Consider the following 22,077-nt stretch of genomic DNA (forward strand, 5'->3'; position numbering starts at 1 on the left):
CGAACGATAGCAAATCAATTATTTACAGGCAAATTAGGCCTGATGTCTTTGGAAACACTTTTAGCACAGGCTGGAACAGACCTCTGTTTTTGCCTGCATCGCTCTATGACATGTTGACTCCTCTCGTACCGTTCCCTGTAAAATGCCTGTTAGCTAATGAGCACAGCGCTGCGCATGAGATTGCAGGTGTTCTTTGGTTTTCAGTATGAGCATAGAAGCTCAGGTTTGTATTGAGATGTGTAGGAGGCAGTAAAGAGAGATGATAGGCACTCCAGGGGGCCGGAGGAAATTACCTGCCTCATTGTTGTCTGCTCAGAAGATCCATGCTGTTAACAGCAGGGGGGAGCATCTAAACCCTTGCATGTTACCACGGTAACCTACAGCCCAGTGCTTTGCTATGAAGAATTTTCGCATGTACAACGTGGGATGATTTTAGCTCTTACAAGTCATGCTTTTAACTCTTTTGGTGTGGCTGAGGAAAAAAGAAGCAGCGTCAGTGCTTTCTGCCTAATAGATTTTTGTCTGTCTGTGAATAGATAACAACACACTGTAAAAAATTTCAGATCTTCCCAACTCAAAATTTTCTAGTGACTGATTACATCTAAATTTTTCCATTGGCCCAATTGAATTTCTGCTTATTTAATTTTTTCAGTTGTGGCAACAGTCTATTAACATTGGCTCAATGAGAAATAATATGTTGAGCCAATTGGAAAAACATTAAATCTACCAAACCATGTTATTGGCCCAATTAAATATTTTAAATAGTAGTAGCATACACTTTTTGTTTTACCTAATCTAAAAATGTATATTGGCAAATGTATATTGCTAAAGCAACCTTACTGAATTGTTTATTCCCCCGTTGTCCCAAAAGAAAATGATTTTTTTAAAAACAAAAAAGCAAACATTAAATGATTATACACTGAACACGGACACATTTTAATACATTTTTTAATAAAATCTACAACAATATTGTAAAAATACCTTACAATAAGTACATTGAAATTTTTCTACACAGTAAACCTTACAAAATCATGCATTTTAATTTTCATAAGATACACAAAGCTGATGAATTGCTCTTTAAACATTAATACATTCACAATGAAAAAATATCAAAAACACCATAAAATGTAATAATTTATCTGAGGTTACTTCAACCAGTGTTTAGTGTCACCTGAATATTACCATTCTCACAAAAGGTACTCTGAGCTCATGAAACTTGCACTTCAAATGTTTGCCAAAAAATAAAATAAAATAAATAATCTCATAAGAGGTACTTTGAACTGTTTAGGGTTAGTTCACCTAAAAACTGAAAATTCTGTCATTCCACATCTGTTCTGTCCAGGCCTTTGTTCATCTTCAGAACACAAATTAAGATATTTTTGATGAGATCTGAGAGCTTTCCGTCCCTCCATAGAAAGCTATGCAGCTTACACATTCAAGGTCCAGAACAGTAGGAAAGACATCATTAGAGTAATCAACGTGACTCCAGTGGTTTAAACCTCAATTTTAGGAACCAACACGAGTGCTTTGTTTGCGCAAAAATAAATAAATAACCACCTTATTTACTAAAACATTGATCTGCAACCCAAAAGGGGAAGCACCACCACACTTTGGATATTATTTTGTAAATCAAGTAGTAAATTGTTTTTTTTTTTTTTTTCTGCAAACAAAACTGCTTCATAAAATTTAGGTTAAACCACTGGACTCACACTGAATACTTTAATGATGTCTTTCCTACTGTTCTGGACCTTTAATGTGTAAGTTGCATAGCTTTCTATGGAGGGTCAGAGAGCTCTTGGATTTATCAAAAATATCTTAAAATGTGTTCTGAAGATGACTGAAGGTCTTATGGGTTTGGGTACGACATGAGGCCGAGTAATTAATGACAGTTTCCATTTTTGGTGAACTAACCTTTTACTGTAAATCCTTGTTGTACTCCATGTTGAGTGCACACAATAATCCAAAGAGTACAATAAATCAATAAATCAATTTATAAAGTCTCCTAAGTTGTGAAGCACCACCTCCTCTTCCAGGACAACGGAGACATTTAGCACATTTGACAGGGCTCTTGAAGTGCAACTGCTGATGCTTACTATTCCAATTTTCATTGCAGTTGTGTGGTTCTCCAATGGCTCTGTAAAAAAATATAAAATAGCAATGTCAATATAAGTCTACATATAACTTCAATAACTTATGCAGCCTGCATTACACAGAGCCACGTCACACAAATTACATCTAAGAGCTCATAGTATTTGACACTAATATAGAATTAACATATTCAATAAGAACTGAGTTAAATACTCACTGTGAAATTCATAGTGGTTCCTTTTTTACACTTCTGACTAAATGGTTCCTCATAAGCTCAGACCTAGCAATGGTGGGTTACACTGAGGAGAACAAAAAAAAATTGTTACAGCAGAAACGTTTTCCTTGTCTCATACATTTAATATAATAATCATAATGTGAAATAAAAATAAATTTGTTCAATAAATAGTAACTTTAGGTAACCGAGAGATAGAGGTGTGCGATATTGACACAAATTATATCTCAATATTTTCTGGGATTTTATCGATAACAATATTTAGATGGACAATATTTTGCTGAGTGTGTTTTTGTGCTGACATTTTAAGGACTACTGTGGACTCCTAAAGTTTTGATATTCTGCATATTCTGTGTGGTGGTCAGTTCACAGCAGTCATAGAAATTAATCTTTTCCAATACGTTTAAATTGAGTTTTACCTTTTATGGGCATTTTTACCTTCATAAAGTCATTTTTCTAAAAATGTGCATCATCGTTTGAGTCAAATTCTTACATTTTAGTAGTCAATTAGAATAAGACATTTGGGCTGTTACCAAGCAAATGAAATCAGTATCAACAAAATGCATCTTTACAATGCAGAGGAAACACACAAGCTGCATCTGAAGTGGCATTTAGAAACATTTACAAACTCTTTAATGCAGGACATGAACCATTTAAGCTACAGTTATAACTGCATAAATAATGTTTTGATATTTTAAACATTAAAACGTTGAATACTGATATTTGGAATTATTTAAAAAATGAAAAGATACTTTAAATGTGAAATTAAAACCGGCAGTAGGTGGCAGTCACTGTTAATAAGTGAGTCATTGCGATTTAACCAAATCATTTAAAGGTTGATTCATTCAGGAATGAAACACGGACATGTTGCTCAGAGATGCAAATTATGATTATTTTTGTTGGCGAAATAGAACAAAAATGGCCAAACAGCTGTACACGCGCAAGGCTTGTTGGGCCAAGGCCAACACAGATTTTTCACTTCTGCTTGATAGATTGGCTGAGCACAATTTAATATGTTCGGTGAAATATATATTTTTAATTTTAACTTCGGACCTTCAGATAAAATTAGTACAATGTATTTTTTTGTTTGGGAGTAATTTTTGGAAGCAATTTGTTGAGTCAATGTTTATTTTTCAGTTTCCACAATTTTTCAAAATGTAATTTTTTTTACAGTGCATATAATGCCATGTAATGCCATGGTGAGATCTTTTTTTCATGTACATGTATGAATTTAAATGTTTAATATGAATTTATGAATTAATATGAATAATACAGTGAATGAAAAATGATTTATTTATTATTATTATTATGTGCATTTCTGTCTGTCTACTGATAGATAATAACATATATTTAATGCCATGGTGAGATTTTTTTGAGATAAAAAAATGATGGTGAGGTCAAATATATGAAAAAGAAACAAACAAAAAAAATGGTGTAGTTTCTCTCTCTCTCTCTCTCTCTCTATATATATATATATAAATAATTATGATTATTATAACAAGGTCAAATATATATTGTTTTTATTATTTTTAATATATGTATGATTGCCTGATGTTGCATTACATGACTGGAAGAAATTCTCGAGATGTTCCCATGAGGGTTAAACTAAGCTGCCTAACTGCATCGTTGGAGAGTTGTCTATAATGTTTGCACAGGAAGCTGCTCTAATGGATTCAACTCGAGCTTCCCATTAATGCTCGTGTATCTACAGACCGAAACATCAGTGGCATCAGGCAGTGTAAAGGCCTATTTACAGCTGCACTCTACCTGATCTGTCTGTACAGCCCATCTCTGCTTGTTTCAGATTTCATCTTTTCCATTCCTCTGCAAAAGTTCAATAATTTATCCTTCCTCTCTGCCAAGCGCACTTGTTTTTATTTAGAATCCAGATGAGCCTCGTCTACGCCGCCTGACTCCCCAGAGCAGTACACCTGTGATGGGCTGATGGGATGTATCGATCACCTGCAGCTAATCATTCCATAGCGTGTCCACCGGGAGCCGATGGGAACCGTTTTCCCACTTCTTTTTTAATTAGTGCCAGGACCCCATGGGCACTAATCCATGAGTCTTGCTCTGATATTCGTCTGATGTATGCCGCTTTGATTTCTCTGACCCTACAAGGAGTGAAGAGATTGGGAGACGCTGCTGGAATCTTAATGCTCAATGCAAATCTCTGTGGAAGACTTCACTGCAAAGAGAGATGTGGGAGATCAAAAGAGACTCGCACAACACATAGCAATATTTTGTTATGTGTCAGCTGCTTTGTTTCTTTGAAGAGATTCAGTGATTTAAAAGCTGATGAGTGTTCAGTGGCGGCTACATCCAGTTCACTTCGCCTGTAAATTACAAAGCAAAACTGCATACTGCAGTTAATCATCATTCTGGTTAGCAATCTAAAATATGGAGGTGTATATTTATGAGATTATAATAATGCATGGTACAGTTAATCTTCATTTCATTTCTCATGAGGCCAGATTGGCAGTGTTTCTTTAATTTTTTCCCCCATAATTGTGTAAGAATAAATAAGCATGTTGTTCATGGCTTCAAAGAAAGCATCTTCAATTATGCACAGCAGCAGTATCCATATGGCTCATCATCACATAATGTATTTCTCAAGTCAAATCGTCTGGTTGTTAGGATGTGTTCTTTAGATTAGTATTCATATGTTCTTTTAAAGTGTACATGGTGTCATAGTATTGTTCACAAACAGATTCATTTGTCATGCATATGCAATTCTGTTTATTTTCAAGTAATAAAATAAAAATGTTATAAACACAAATAAATCATAAATATGGCAACTTTTTTACTTTGACCTCTACTCTGATCTTTAACCTATACATGCTGTTTTTTACTGTTCGTGCTGGACTTACTATGTGGAAAGTTTGTTTTCTGTAAACTCTAAATACCACGGAATATGAGAAAAATGTGAATTTGCTCAGTGATCAGCTGCTGTTGATTTAAATGATCCCTCTCTCCTTTCATCCTCTCTGTGCTTGTCTGTAGATAAGAGCAACTTGATATGAGGGCTGAAGAGAGGTCACAGGGTCTGGATCCTGCGGTTTTATGTACTCAGCCAACAGTTTTGAAGGTAAACAAGCACATAGTTCTGCATAAATGTTAAATGTAAGTCAGCCCGGTCATGACAGCCAAATGAAGCCTGACAGGTTGATGTAAAGTGCTTATGTAAATTAGGCATACATATATGGGTCACACTTTATATTAGGTGGCCTTAACTACTATGTACTTACATAAAAAAATTAAAAATACTTATTGTGGTCATATTGTATTGCAAAACACTTTTGCTGCTATTGAGGTGGGATACGGGTACGGTTAAGGGCAGGTTTGGTGGTGTGGGTAAGTTTAAGGGTGGTTTAAGGTGTAAGGGATGGGTCAACAGTGTAATTATAAATGTAATTTCAGAAATTAATTACAGATGTAATTACATAGGTATTTTTAAAAATATAAGTACAATGTAAATGATCTACACATAATATATAGTTGTACATGTTTGTTACATAAACATAATGTAAAAGAGTTGTAGAAGGTTTTTACATTTCTAATGTGGTGCATCTGTAAATAGCATTTTAATTACTGTCAGCATCTCCATATTGTTTCAGCGTGTATCCACACATATGGAAATGTACGGAAGTGTACGTGCATACCTATATGAATATTAATGAGATCAGAGACATTAAACTATCAGGAGATTGGTTGCCAGGGTAAACATTCAAACACAGTTTAATGTTATTTGAAAGCAGAATGCTGCTATTGATTAATCAGAAACACGCTGTGTAATAAAATAGCTTAACAAACAGAGGAAATTAAAGCCACCTTAAGCTATATTGTAACTGTCCCTGTTTCAATTGTTAAAAGAACAAAACGCCAATTGATGGTGTTGATAACCTGCCATACAGAAGATTAAAAACACCCGTCCCAACGAGCCACTGCCTAGTTTTATCAAGATAAAACACAACATACCGACTCAACAGCTCAGCATGTTTGTCCTCACCACAGAAGACGTCCCTAGAGCCCCACAAAGATCCACTTCCTCTTGCTGCACGCATGTGTTTGGCACCAGAGATTGAGCTATTGGACAGGGTGCTGAGTGTCTACCCAAAGAGAGTAATGTCTCCCTGTTGCCACCGGAGCTTAATGCCTGCTCAGCGTCTCGGAGGCCCAGACGCTCCTATTGAGCGCTTTTATCGTAGCTCGGCTCTCCTCGTTTGAAACAATATAGGCTGACTGCCGCTATCGATTTTAGCGGATTGTACTGTGGTAAGCTTTCCTCTGAGTCTGTCTGCTATATTAAGCAATCATTCGTCCTGCTGATGGCAAAACTTCCTCCTGAGGCAGCGTGCAGGCCTCTAATAGCCCTAGTATTACTCATGTTAATTGATTGGGTGGCAGTGAGGGGTTGAGGAGGAGAGAAATTATGGCCCTTTTGAGAAGAAATCAACACAAGTGGCAGTAATTAGCGAGGAGAGAAACTAGCCGTAATTGAAAGAGCCTCAGTCATCGACTGTTCTTAACAGCAGCCCAAAGGAGCGCACGGGAACGAGCGTAATCGAACGCTCCGTGTCTAGATTTCTCTTCCGCAGAAAATTCACATCAGATGGCGAAGAAATGAAGATATATGTGTGTTTGGACTTGGGATGCATGCGGTAATGTTCGTCCTTGGCAAGCCTGAGCTGTTAAACTCCCCACGCTGAAGACTTTGGAAATGCACCCTGTTAAGTAGGTCTGGCGAGCAGCGTTCAAAATTTCAGATGTGGGCTGCTTTTCAGATCAGCTCCTCATAGTCTCTCTAAAGCCAAGTCTCCATACATCACCTCGGTTTGGGGGTGAGGGCACATCTGGGCCGCATAAAGCTTGGTGAAGTCACGCATATTTAGATATACAAGCCTCTTGTATTGCTGTTGATTAGGACGCACATGGTGGCCGCTCTTTTGCCGGAGTCGAGTGGGAAAGAGTTTTCAGCCATTTGGGAATGAGAAATGGCTAAACCATCTGGCAAGTGAATCCACTTTCTTGTCCAAATCGAAGGGCGTTTGTGTGCATGTCTGTCGTCCCTCTTCGAAACGTTCTGTGAACCTCTGATAAATAGTCCACTGTGCCTCTGTGTCTGTCAGTGGTCCAAAGTATTTGGTGTTTTTTTCATTAAAAACCAAAGAGTTCATGTGTTTTGTCCCTTTCACTGTCATCTAGATGATAAACTACCCTACTGAACGTTATACCTCTACAAATATGATAGCACCATGATGGCATAAAAATACAAGCAATTTACTAGTCTTCACGGAACATCATCTCCCCACAACTTCACCAGCTTGGTTTGTCCCAGAGCCCTGAACCACAGACCGCTTAAACGCTTGACATAATATCCTCTCAGTGACTACATCGCATTAACAACACAGGCCGAAGGGACCGGGGCTTCTGGCTGAGCCTGCATGAAATTTATGATGTATGTGTTATTTGTGGGTCTCGCTGAAATTTGGTTTGAATCTAGTGGAAAATCCCATTTACACTCCATTTCCCGTCCTCCGCGAGGACTAAGATGAGAATCGAAGGGCAGCTCAGGGCAGCGCTTTAATTTACTAATGGAGCGTTAGCTTTGTTGCCCTGTGTTGTGATTCATTATGCCTTGTTGTTTAGGGTGTTAGTCATTTTCATTTCTTCATTTGTAGTGTCAGAGGTGCAGGCTGGGTTGCAGTAGTAAGTGGCTCTAGGACTGTCTATCATCTGTAGCCTCCTGCAAGGATAAAGCCGCGTGATCTGTCCAACAGAAGCCTGATGGAGGCCATAACCACAGCCCATAAAGGGCCTCAGAGGCGAGCCAACGTCTGTCAGGTTAATCGTTCCCCCTACCGCTGATCCTTTTTTTTTTTTTTTCTTATAACAAATTTATTTGTGCTTATCTTTGCGGTACCATTGTTCTGCCTTTAACAACACAGATAATTTATATGGTCACGGAGCTAATTTTCATAATGTTTTCTATATTATCAGAGGGAAAAATTAACCTAGGAAGATATTTACATAGCAGGCATGAATGGTAACGGCTTGCTAATTGCCTGTTAGATGATTAATAAGCTTACAGAGATGCTAATGAACAGAGCACTCACTGTTTCAGAGGTGCTCTGGCAGTGCGTGTGTTTTGGCAGCTTAATTAGGGAGATAATTACACACTTGTTGATGCTGCTCTCCAAGCAAATGCCATCAACCATTAAAATATATTAAGTTGATTTACAGCAATGTGGACTAATCAAGGTGAAGTGTGAGCATGCACTTGGATTGTCTCAGAGGGAAATACAGAGCACCTTTAGAGTGACAGCTCGGATGATTGCTGAAGTGTGAGCTTTCCCTTTATGGAAAGATCAGTGCAATTAGATGAAGCTGTTTAAATATCATATTTTGAGCTGCAGTATAATTTATGTAATGTATGTGTATCCATAATGTACAGGTGCATCTCAATAAATTAGAATGTCGTGGAAAAGTTCATTTATTTCAGTAATTCAACTCAAATTGTGAAACTCGTGTATTAAATAAATTCAATGCACACAGACTGAAGTAGTTTATGTCTTTGGTTCTTTTAATTGTGATGATTTTGGCTCACATTTAACAAAAACCCACCAACAAATTAGAATACTTCATAAGACCAATAAAAAAACATTTTTAGTGAATTGTTGGCCTTCTGGAAAGTATGTTAATTTACTGTATATATACTCAATACTTGGTAGGGGCTCCTTTTGCTTTAATTACCTCAATTCGGCGTGGCATGGAGCTGATCAGTTTGTGGCACTGCTGAGGTGGTATGGAAGCCCAGGTTTCTTTGACAGTGGCCTTCAGCTCATCTGCATTTTTTGGTCTCTTGTTTCTCATCTTCCTCTTGACAATACCCCATAGATTCTCTATGGGGTTCAGGTCTGGTGAGTCTGCTGGCCAGTCAAGCACACCAACACCATGGTCATTTAACCAACTTTTGGTGCTTTTGGCAGTGTGGGCAGGTACCAAATCCTGCTGGAAAATGAAATCAGCATCTCCATAAAGCTGGTCAGCAGAAGGAAGCATGAAGTGCTCCAAAATTTCTTGGTAAATGGGTGCAGTGACTTTGGTTTTCAAAAAACACAATGGACCAACACCAGCAGATGACATTGCACCCCAAATCATCACAGACTGTTGGAAACTTAACACTGGACTTCAAGCAACTTGGGCTATGAGCTTCTCCACCCTTCCTCCAGACTCTAGGACCTTGGTTTCCAAATGAAATACAAAACTTTCTCTCATCTGAAAAGAGGACTTTGGACCACTGGGCAACAGTCCAGTTCTTCTTCTCCTTAGCCCAGGTAAGACGCTTCTGACGTTGTCTGTGGTTCAGGAGTGGCTGAACTGTAGCCAAATTCCTTGACACGTCTGTGTGTGGTGGCTCTTGATGCCTTGACCCCAGCCTCAGTCCATTCCTTGTGAAGTTCACCCAAATTCTTGAATCGATTTTGCTTGACAATCCTCGTAAGGCTGCGGTTCTCTCGGTTGGTTGTGCATCTTTTTCTTCCACACGTTTTCCTTCCACTCAACTTTCTGTTAACATGCTTGGATACAGCACTCTGTGAACAGCCAGCTTCTTTGGCAATGAATGCTTGTGGCTTACCCTCCTCGTGAACGGTGTCAATGATTGTCTTCTGGACAACTGTCAGATCAGCAGTCTTCCCCATGATTGTGTAGCCTAGTGAACCAAACTGAGAGACCATTTTGAAGGCTCAGGAAAGCTTTGCAGGTGTTTTGAGTTGATTAGCTGATTGGCATGTCACCATATTCTAATTTGTTGAGATAGTGAATTGGTGGGTTTTTGTTAAATGTGAGCCAAAATCATCACAATTAAAAGAACCAAAGACTTAAACTACTTCAGTCTGTGTGCATTAATTTATTTAATTCACAAGTTTCACAATTTGAATTGAATTACTGAAATAAATGAACTTTTCCACAACATTCTAATTTATTTAGATGCACCTGTATGTGTGCGTTGGTATATATCTGAACATCGAAGAACCCTGTATCACACTTTCCGCAAAAAATAAGCAGCACAACAGTTTTTAAAGTTGATAATAATAAGAAGTAATTTTGAGCACCAAATCAGCATATTAGAATGATTTTTTTTAAGGATCACGTGACACTGAAGAATGGCGTAATGTCAGCTTTGCAAAATAGAAAACAGGTTTTTCAAATTGTAATAATATTTCACAGTATTACTGTTTTACTGTATTTTTGATCAAGTAAATGCAGCCTGTGAGCATTATAGAAACATTTTCAAAAACATAAAAAATGTACTGACCCCCTACTTTTGAATTTGTCCTGTATGGATGCATTTACTTGAGAGTAAGTTAAGGAAATGTGACTAAACTTGTTGCATATACTGTACATTTATTGAGAAGTTAAAAAAAAAACAAAGCAAAGCACAAAGAGAAGGACACCTCTTTCCCGATGTATAAATGCAGGTGTTCAGAATAACGGAGAGTGGTTTTGCTGATGGTGTTGTTAAGATCTACATACTGTATATGTATATGCTGTAAGTCACTATAGGTAAAAGTGTCAGTTAAACTGCAAAGCACATGAAAGGATTTTTTTTAATGGAACAGTCTCATTGACCACATTTATATGCTCACTAACATTCTAAGAAGTGGAAAGAACTAAGTGGAATAAAAAAAAAAAGAAGCTTTTTCTCTTGACACTTTTCTTTCTCTTTTCTGCCTGCACGCGCACACACACACACACACACACACACACACACACACGGTCTCTCTGTCTCCATCTCTCCTCCTCCATTTCTAAATTGGCAGTATCTTGCTGATGTAGCTCTCTTTAATGCTTTTCAGCCAGTAGCTGCTGTTGGCAAGTCTTTGGTTTCTTGTCTCAACTCATTAATTCAAGAGTTGGTTGGAGTTTGCAGAATGTTGGCTATAAAATATTAACTTCAACAAATCTTCAAGGGCTTGTTCAAAAACATAATAGGCGGACCAATTAAGAGAGTGGCCTGCAGTCAGACTTTTACAGCTCATTCATGTGGATGGAGAGCACAAGTGCCAGCTCTACACAGTTAAAACAGCTTAAAAAACAACATATTTTATATAGGAAGTGCTTTTTTATCTTTAATGTAAATGGCTTGTTAAATTAATTAACAGCAGCATTAGAATATACCATTAAAACGGTCCATTATGCTTTTATTTTTGTGTAGTCTTTTATCCGCTACTACATTTATTTCTTCAGAAAGCTGAATGTCAGGCTGTCGGTTGGGTCTGGAGGGACAGATCTCCTCCTGTCTCACATCACTGTAACACACACCTCATGGGATCAGAGGACATATGTGTTCTAGCTCAGTTTGGAGAAATGTCAAGTTGTTATTCAATACTATTTTTTCAGCAATAGACAGATAGCAAGTTTACAGTGCACTTGACATTTTAAAACCTTTTTTTCATTGTACCAAATGCTCCATATGGCTCTATATAGCATACTACTTTTGGGAGCAATATATTGCCTAAGCTAAGCTAAGGGAATGCATTAAACGTACTTTGACATATAAACCAGAAATATTTAGTGCAAATGCAGAGTGCAGGCAGATTTATTCAGCTTCAGTGTATTAGACCTATCACTGTGACCAAACCAAAGGAAATATTTCCCCTAGCTCTGATCCCTGCTAGTTGCATTTATAAAGAGAGAATTACATTTACGCAAGACTCTTTTAATATAAATTTGACTGATGTGTGCGGTGGAGTTGCCAAATGAGCTTATTGCCCTTTGAGCTAATGTTCGGAAAGGTTGTTGTAATTCTTATTACCTCTCATTAGGGAGCAGCAAAATCGCCCCCTTAATCAAACTCACTTTGTATCTCCAGTAATGCGCTGTGTCCACAACACATTCATATCCTGGCCTCTCAGCAGAGTCCCATAAAAGTTATTCATTTGTGAAGCACCTTAAAACATTGCAAAATGACCTTTTTAGGAGTGCTGATGCTTTGTGAAACATAAAACAGGCTGACGCCTTTAATGAATAACTCTTACACTAACGTGACACGGAGCACAGCATTGCTAAATTGCATAAACATTATAACCACTCATAAAACTCAATGAGTCTTCTCTTGTTTACCACAGTTTGGTTGCAGTGTTTGCCCAATTTAATGTTACGTGTCTTTTTTCCCCCTTTAATCATTAACATCTGGCTACTGAAAATGAAAGTAGCACACCAATGGTCCAATCTGCCAGACAAATAGAAAGCGGATGCCTGCATTATTTGGTAAAGCTCAGTAAAGAGCCTCTGGATTAGAGGTAAAGATAATGCTGCTGAGCACATGCCCCTGGCGCTCTATCAGATCACAGGCTTTAAGCTGAAGTGATTGGTATAATTTTTAATCTTAATTACAGTGCAGACAGAGGGGAGATCAGTTCATTCTGGCATTTGCACTCTTCTGTAATTATAGATCAATCTGGCTGAAGTGTTGAGTTATCCATCCATACTTATGTTTCTTGCTCTTGGGAGGATGTGTGTCTGAGTGCTGTAACAGGATCAGATGAAGAGCTAATCTGAGATAGTGGGACGGACTGTAAGGCTGACCTCAGATCAGTGTTTGGAGTGACCTCTTAGAGTCAGATGACTTTAATTTTATGCATCTCTGTTACTTTCATTCCATCATTCTGACTGGTAATAATCAGGGACAAGTGCAAAAAGACCTGAGCTAAGCAAACTTTTATTCTAGGCTGGTTTTGAGGCTTGCTATCATTGAGATGTCTAATACATTCTGATGTCAAACCTATATGTGACCCTGGACCACAAAACCAGTCTTAAGTCGCATAGGTACATTTGTAGCAATAGCCAACAGTACATTGTATGGGTCAAATTATCGATTTTTCTTTTTTATGCCAAAAATCATTAGGATATTAAGTAAAGATCATGTTCCATGAAGATATTTGGTAAATTTCCTACTGTGCATATATCAAAATGTAATTTTTGATTAGTAATATGCATTGCTAAGGACTTAATTTGGACAACTTTAAAGGCGATTTTCTCAATATTTTGAACTTTTGCACCCTCATATTCCAGATTTTCAAATAGTTATATTTCAGCCAAATATTGTCCTATCCTAACAAACCATACATCAATGGAAAGCTTATTTATTCAGCTTTCATACGATCATATAAAATCATATAAATAGAATCATATAGAATCGACCGTTAAGACTGGTTTTGTGGTCCAGGGTTACATATTGTTAAATTCAAGCAAAATGCTTTAAAACCTGTTGGAGGACGTGTTGTGAAGCATACTGGAAAGGAGGTATTTGAGCTGTATCAAAGTAATAAAGATAAATGGCTGTTGGAAGTCTGACATTTTCCTCCACAAAGTGCTGTGGGAGAACCGTCACACCTCACTGTGTTTCAAAAAATGTTCTGTCTAGATGTGCACCACCCAAAAATTATTGTATTTCAACAAGGCCTTTTTCAGAGGGGTGGATGGATTGATACCTGGATGGATGGATAAATATTATGTTGTCCTAAATGCAACTGTCTACCAGTTTATGTAGTTTAGTCATATGCATATACAAGGAAATAAGACTGCTCATTTTTTTCCTAGTGTTCCTGAACCCTTAAGGTAAAGTAAACAGCTTGGATGGATTCAGAAAAATAGCACCAGAAAATGGATGATGCTATAAACAAACTGCCTGCATTATCCAGTGTTATGAATGTATAATTTCTATATACGCTAACAGGTGAGGCCCTGGGGAGGCAATAAATTACTTGGCAACCTGTGATATTTATGCATGAAATTCCTGTTAAATTATGAATGCATCTATTTCGAAGTGGCATCACAGTGACAGGTTCAAGGTAACTGAGAGTTCACATGTTTCTGCCCTCATTTCTCAACCTACACACTGACATTTGCACCAAATATTAGTTTACTGAAAGTTTAACATATTTGAATGGCAGGAACATGTGTTTGTTCACCTCTCACAAGAACTTCTGCCTCTAATTTCCCGTATCAACATGCAGCCAGCGAATGTGTGCCTACACAATCAACAAAAACAGCTTGATGAGAGTGCCTCTCCACTGTGTCAACCAGGCCAGATCTTAATCGCTCTTCTCTCAGAAGCGTTAAAGAGCTCTATCAGTGTTGATCTGTTGCCACTGAAAAAGTGATCTGAGAATTGTAGAGTGTGACTCACACTAAATGTTGGTAGTCCTCAGATCATTTATAGTGCAGCAGATTGTGTTGCTGTGGTGGGCGAGAATCACATGAACTGAGTTCTTCATTCTAATGTGCTCCGATGGAAAGTGAGCAGAAGGCCAGGAGTGAAGAGAACTAGTCTCTGACAGGTGGTTCAGCTGACAGAAAAAAAGCTGCAAAGAAAAAAAGGTACAAAGCTGTCACTAAGGCGGAACCCCATGAGGTACAAAAGCTAAAATGTACATATTACAGTATAGTTACGATAATAATGTTGCATTGGTATTTTGATGGGGTCCAAAACAACACTGGATCAAATTGCCTTTTATTGTATGAGACATTTTTCAAAATATCTTATTTTGTGTTCCACAGACGAAAGTCAGTCATACAGGAATGCTTACAGTCATGCAACATGGATGAATGAGTAAATGGCACAATTTTCACAAAGGGTGAACTCATTCGCTTGACAGTGATGGCCTTTTTTTCTTTCTTTAAGCACAGTTTGACGTTTCATTTAACCAAGAGAGAGAGATCTATCCCCTCAACATATAGTGTTACTGATTTTTGTTGAGCTAACATCACATATATGATCATTAGAGAACTTTATGTGAAGCTATAGGATCATTGACTGCAGAACATCACAATCTGTCTGAAAGAAAAAAGTGACACAAAGCTCTTCATTCTGAATGGCAAAGCATGAAACAGACATAGATTGTGTCAGCTGTCATCTTTTTTTACAACTGTAAACAACGAGGGCCACAATGAGCAATGTAAAAATATGATTAGATTCTATAGAACTATATATAATATATGTTCTATACACATTCAAACTAATCACTTTCCATTTAGAAAGTAGTTGGATAAACTCAGCAGCAGGTTCTCAGTTGATAGTGGCTCCATTATAAAACAGACCATTAGAGGACACTAACGCCTGTTATCGCTAGTATGAATAAACAGCACGTGTCTCATTATGCATCTGTGGTACTCCAGTACACACTGGGTCACTTTAGTAATTAATCACCTAATTACCAAGAGTGGTTTTTCTCGTCAACCAAGATGTGATAATGATCATGACAAATAAACAGCAGGGGTACAGAGGATAGAATTTCAATGTCAAAACAACAACAACAGACAAAATAAGTTGTAACTTACCCTGCAGTAAAATAACATTTAGGGTTCTTTTTTTATGGTGTAATCAAGATTTTTTTTGACATTCACAATAGAGCAAACCATATCCTAAGCGCCTACAGTATTTTAACATTTTTCTTCTATGGTAAAAACAAAAACATTTAATTCCAAGTTCTATGCACAAAGTAAGTGCAGATTTGTCACACTCCACTCAGCTGATTCAAGAAGTAAAAACGCAATGACCTGTCATTCCAAGCAGAATGAGATGCAGTGAGAATAAGAAAGTGGAAGATCTTGTTCCATCCTGTTAATATATGACACAAATTGATCTGATCTGTCTCTCACCTTCTCTTTTTTCTTCTCTTGCTGGCCTCCTATAAAGAGCTCAGACAGTGACAAGAAATAAGAGAAAAGGATAAGGTGACGAATAGTGCAGCAAGATGGAAGCATTTTAAAAACTATAAAAAAATAGTTCAAAACGAAGCCCACGCATAATTAATCACTTGTTTTGTTCCTGAATTAATCCAATTTCGAATGAATCGATTCAGTGAATGAATCAGTGATTCACTCATAAGGACAGTCACTTGTCACCACCTACTGGCATATCGTTGTAACCAGCATATTGAGAGTCACGTTAAAACCTCACTGCAAATGCTAATGCATATCAGATAATTAGTTAGAAACATGCTGAATGTATCTGAAATACAATCAATCCTCCGGTCAGATCCACAACACTGTTGTTTGAGAAGCATGCATGTACTATTTGATAATACAAGGCATCAGAGAAGCTGTTGACACACATTCACATTCCCTGCTAGTGATAAGGATAGTGGTGTGTCTGCAGCTGGCTGAGTGAGTGTGGAGTTGGTGGGATTAGGGGGGATTAAGTGTGGATGGAGTGAGTGGATGGCTGCTGGGATAATTCTGGATTAAAGAGATTAGGCTACAGCAGCAGGATGGAGCTCACAGCTGAGGCCCCTGCAGGTGTGGATGTCAACCCTAGGGAGAGACAACCACTCTAGGCTACACTCCCTGATTCATCCTACACTCACTCCGCAATGGAAATTGGGCTCCCTTGCTTCTAGTCTACAACAAATTTCATCATGGAGCAGTTGCACTCTTGTTTCAATCTTACTCTTTCTCTCTGCTTGTCTGTATCGTAACTTCTCTTTCATGCTTTTACATCAGCTCCACAAGTCAGTGCTCATTTGTAAAACACAGAGGCAGACAAGAGCGAACATGAAATAAGCAACTTCATTGAAGCTTGGAGACATGACATTATATTAACATGTCAGGAATATGTGTGCATGAGTTGATTAGGTCATATAATTATTATATGATAATGAACAATGAGATTTTACAAGCAATCATTAATGAGGGTGAATGTGGTTCACCTTGAGCTATTAACAAATTCTTTTTTTTTTTTTTTTTTTTACTAAGAAGGTTAGTGCGGGATAAACCTTTGACATCTCCATTACCCAACCAGAATTGAATTTGAGCACATCTGAACAAAACACAGTGGTCACCGATCACTTCGTCAGGTATATTGTAGTATATTAAAACCCAGTAAGTTGTTGTGCAACTCATCACACCATGCTATAAAGTGTTCATAAATATTTTGGGTAGTTGTAGTAAATTTGCGCTCAATTTACAGAACTGACATGGTAGTTGGATTTGGGTGAGAACAGTTAGGTCATGATTTTTTTTATTATTTCATTTGATTTATTTTATGCTTGACATACACAGTGTTATAGTTGATAAGTTTCCAAAAAAACAAAACATCAATAAAAACATTTTCAAAACGCAAATGTCAACAAAAGGAAGGAATTAAATGTCACTATTTGCATGGTCTACAGAATCTTTAAGAACCAATTTAAAGCTTTTTATGACCCTTTTTTAAGACCTGAACAAGTAAAACACCGTATGAGTGGGAATGACATGATTTACAATTCTGATACAGGCTTTCACAAAAAAAATAAATAAATAAAAAAGCCTTATAAAAGGATACACATCATGTTTCAGCCTTTAAAAAATTTTAAGAGAAGGATGTGTCAAACATATAAATTATTATATTTATTTAAAACATAAATATTACTGTCTTCATTGTTTAGATTTGTTTAGAAGGTACATTGACTTTCACATTTACAGATGGCTGAAATATAGTGTTTTCCGTGGTATCAGCTATACAGAAAGCAGCACTGAGCTCATAAATGCTACACTGTAACCGATTTTTGTAATTTGAACAGTATTTTACTGTAAAATGTATATACAGTATTTTACTGTAAACTGCAAAGGATTATGGGAAAATGTATGGTCACTACAGTAAACTACTGTAAATTTACAGTAGTGAACTTGCCCGCGAAAAACTGACCAATGGCAAGGGAGATTTATTTTGTTTGCTGTTTGGTGGAATCAGCTGTAAAAGGACAAAAGAGACACGTTACACTGTTAACTGGACAAAAAGGTTAGTAGGCCTATATTATTTCTGTTTAATGCAAAACTGAGATATTTTAAGATGTTTTAACTTATTAACAGCAAACTAACATTATTCATCGTGTCCTTGACATGTCGGGAGTTGAGGCCTTTTTTTCTGACTGACAGCCGGATTAACGCCGCCATAACAGTGATAACATCGACTGGTGAGTAAATTAAGGTCGCCTATATTAGTCAAAATAAACCTTATTAAACCGAAAAACACGTTTGTAGGTTTTGCTGCCCTTTGATGCAGGTTAGTTAATCTGGCGAGTTGTTATACTTAACCTTAACAACGAACTAAGGTGAAATAACGTTACTGAGGTAAAGTGCGTAGGCAACACCGCTGTTTCAATTCAGTGGAGATTTTAAACAGTATTTTCAAGTACTACTTTTGTTTGTTATTTTCAAATTTCTAGTCTAGATTTCGTCGACAACGTCAGAGGTGTATTTTGGAGCCTCTTCTTGTGAAAGTTAATAATGTCAGTTAGCCGAAGTTAACTAACACAGAGAAGCATAATATCTTCTGTAGACTGCCTCTTTATCGCAAGTGTAATTCTCTTCAAATGCTATTTAAGTTAGAAACGTGTGTACCAATGTTGTATGCGACTTTAGAGACGGTCCCTATTCAGTGAGAGACGTAAAATAAAACCGCGAGCTAACATGAAATACTGAGGAAAACCGAGTTAAGAAATACCACTGTAAAGTAACGTTACATCTTTTGTATTTTATTTTCAAGTTTGTGATCTTGTGGTAATGTCGTCTGCATCAGAGGAGTCTTTTCCTGTGATTGCCGTCGTAACAACAGGTGAGCTTTCATCTAATGTTACTAAAGTAGCCAGATTAGCCACGGGCTGCTGTTAATGTTAATTTCAGCATTTACCAATGCATTATTAAAATCACAAGTTGTGTTTGTTAACATTAGTTAATGCACTGTGAACTAACATGGAATAAACAACAACTGTATCGTCATTAACTATTAACAAAGATTAATAAATAGTGTAATAAATGCATTGTTCATTGGTTAATGCATTAACTAACATAAACAAACAATGTTAACAAATGACACCTTATTGTAAAGTGTTACCAAAAATGTTTATTTTATTTAAAATGTTTGTATTACTGTACGGTAGTTTTTTTTTCTGATCATAAACTATAGTAACACTAAAAGTGTGATGTGACTGTTACAGGAGATTTCTCCAAGCAAAAACAGGATCCTGAATATGAGGGCAGAATCATCATCAGCTGTCCGTTTTACAGAAATGCAGAATTAGGTAACCCAAAATACATTTTGTTTTACATTGCATTTACATTCATGCATTTGCCAGATGCTTTTAGCCAAAGCAAGTTATATTGTATTTAATGTAGGGGAGCACGGGACAGAGTATAATTTTTTTTTATACACTTTAATTTCACACTTGTCTAGTACAAATATGTTGCGTTGTTTCATAATTACAGGTGTATATATTTTTCGTTATTTATCTCAAAAGAATGGAAGTGACAACATGCCCCGTAGGTGGGGTACATTGTAACATGTGAGGGGCACGTAGTAACATAACCATATGACAGCTTAAAATATTATCGGATTTAATGAAAAAATATACAAACTAAGACAAACTAAAATATTTTGTCAATAAAATAAAATCATTAACTTTTTCAAATAAAATAATGGCATTTTTTAAGAATTAAAAATAATCTAATTTTGGAGTTTGACAGTGAACACAGTGCAACCATGCTTGGGACGGCCCTGATCGCAACACACAGCTACATATACAGTGTAGTTCAAAACAGAGTGCGCAAATGAAGAAACACATTCAGAAATTCAGAAATGATACACTCCCCTCCCTTCACACACAGCTGTCATAGGACACAGGACACGAGAAATGCTTTACATTTCTTGAAATAACAATTTCTGAACATTAAACATCGATTCTCAGTCTTTATTCACCTGCTTCTTGTGGCTTCTCATTGAAACTCATAAAAGTAAATGGTGTAAATTGCATCGCTAATGTCATTGAATAGCATAGTTTAATAATAGCGGGGCACATTGTAACACAGTGTTATAACGTTCCCCATCTGTGCAACTGGAATTTAAAACTGGTTAGTGTCTTCTGCCAGTTAGAGAAGCATTATAAAACTATCTAAACTGATAACAGATTGGAGATTAAAATAATAGCAGATTTGTCTAATTTTAAATGAGTACTAAAAACTGAGATGACAATTTACTTCAGCCAGAAATGTACTTCTGCTTTGGTAGAATAAATATTCAGTGACATCTTCAAAAGATTTTTGAATTTTGGTGCACTTTATTCTCCATATAGTGTTGGCAGCTAGTAAATACTGTAAATTTGGTTATGCTAGCATGTGTGGAAATATTTAAACCATGTGTGTTACAACTTACCCCATGTTAGTTTGTGCCCTGCGCTCCCCTACACATTTTATTAAGTTATTCATTCCCTGGGAATCAAACAGGGGCGGCGCTAGGAGTGTGTGTGCATCAAGATTGAGATTTTCTAGGACACATACACACATTTAGAAATGACTAGATTATATGAACAGATAGCATTTAGCATGGTCTGTGGCAGACTTTACTAAGTGTCAGGGCAACAAAATTCAATAAACAAGAAGTTAATATTAAGTGATTTAAATTGTGAAGAAAATATTGTCTTTTCGCTAAAATGGTTCTAAACAAAGCCATGTTGTGAGTCTCTGCACACAACAGTGTTTCATTACTGAAAGAATTTACCTTTTTTGAATGCCTTGAATCAGTGATTCACTGATCCATTCATAAAAACTGAAAGAATCAGCAGTTTTTAATGAATAGATTAAATAAATGACTCAATGGCTCAGTCATTAAGACAGTGGCTTGCTGCCACCTACTGGTAATTTTAGTCTCATTTTTAAAAGTATCATTCTATTTTTTTTTCTATCATTGCATATTTTTGTGTTTATATTTAAAACATGAATTTCATAATATTATTTATGCAATTTGTAAGTGCAAATTAGAATTAATTACACTTGTCGCTTTAAAAAAAATTAAGCCACTTAGCCAATGTTACTTTTCAGCATAGCCTGTTTTATTTGACTTGTATCCCGTGTATTCTGATACATAAATGAATGTCTCTGGGCTAAGCCCCGGATATCCACTCACCCTAGAACTGCCCCTGGAATCAAACCCATTAATTCAGCATTCTAGCACTTTGCTCTACTGATTGAGAATGCATTATAAAAAATGGAGCTTTAATAATTTGAATGTGATGGATTATCAACTAATTATGTACCTTCCTTTGTAGGTGTGTATGATAAAATAAAATAATGCTTTTTTTTTTCTTGTGCTTGCAGGTTCATTCAGTTCTTTGTGGCACCAAATGCATTGAAAGTCACAGATCAGCTGGAATTCTGGAAAGAGGGTGCAAAGAAAAAGGATCTGCCTGAATCCCATCCTGCTGTTTCTCATCGGAGAGCTTGTCAACTTTGACTGTCAAAATCACTGAAATTTAACACAACAACACAAACTATTTGATTTTTATTAACACTACCAGTCAAAAGTTTTTGAACAGTAAGATAAGTAAGTTTTAACATTTTTAAAGAAGCCTCTTCTGCTCACCAAGCCTGCATTTATTTGATCCAAAGTACAGCAAAAACGGTACAATTTTGAAATATTTTTACTATTTAAAATAAATGTTTTCTATTTGAATATATTTTAAAATGTAATTTATTCCTGTCATCAAAGCTGAATTTTTAACATCATTACTCCAGTCTTCAGTGTCACATGATCCTTCAGAAATCATTCTTATATTATGATTTGCTGCTCAAAAAAACTATTATTATTATTATGTTGAAAACAGTCTATTTTTTTTCAGGTTTCCTTGATGTATAGAAAGTTCAGAACAGCATTTATCTGAAATTAAAATATTTTGTAACATTATAAATGCCTTTATCTTCACTATACCGTCCTTGTT

The 22,077-nt window shown here is 36.7% G+C and overlaps 1 protein-coding gene and 1 long non-coding RNA gene across 2 annotated transcripts in view; both read left to right on the forward strand.

Annotated features, from left to right (window-relative positions):
- Nucleotides 1-5,400, forward strand: part of uacab (uveal autoantigen with coiled-coil domains and ankyrin repeats b) — a 67,660-nt gene extending 62,260 nt beyond the window's left edge. Inside the window, exon 22 of the mRNA XM_058781649.1 lies at nucleotides 5,324-5,400. The gene's annotated coding sequence lies outside the window, so the exon portion shown is untranslated. The remainder of the gene's footprint in view (nucleotides 1-5,323) is intronic.
- Nucleotides 5,401-17,652: 12,252 nt separating this feature from the next.
- LOC131543834 (uncharacterized) lies at nucleotides 17,653-21,626 on the forward strand. The gene is made up of 4 exons (XR_009271993.1): nucleotides 17,653-18,282; nucleotides 18,855-18,923; nucleotides 19,306-19,389; nucleotides 21,458-21,626. It is a non-coding gene; the product is annotated as an uncharacterized LOC131543834 (long non-coding RNA).
- The last annotated feature ends 451 nt before the right edge of the window (nucleotides 21,627-22,077 follow it).

Source organism: Onychostoma macrolepis, chromosome 07 (assembly GCF_012432095.1).
Source record: "Onychostoma macrolepis isolate SWU-2019 chromosome 07, ASM1243209v1, whole genome shotgun sequence".
In the NCBI taxonomy this organism is placed as follows: domain Eukaryota; kingdom Metazoa; phylum Chordata; class Actinopteri; order Cypriniformes; family Cyprinidae; genus Onychostoma; species Onychostoma macrolepis.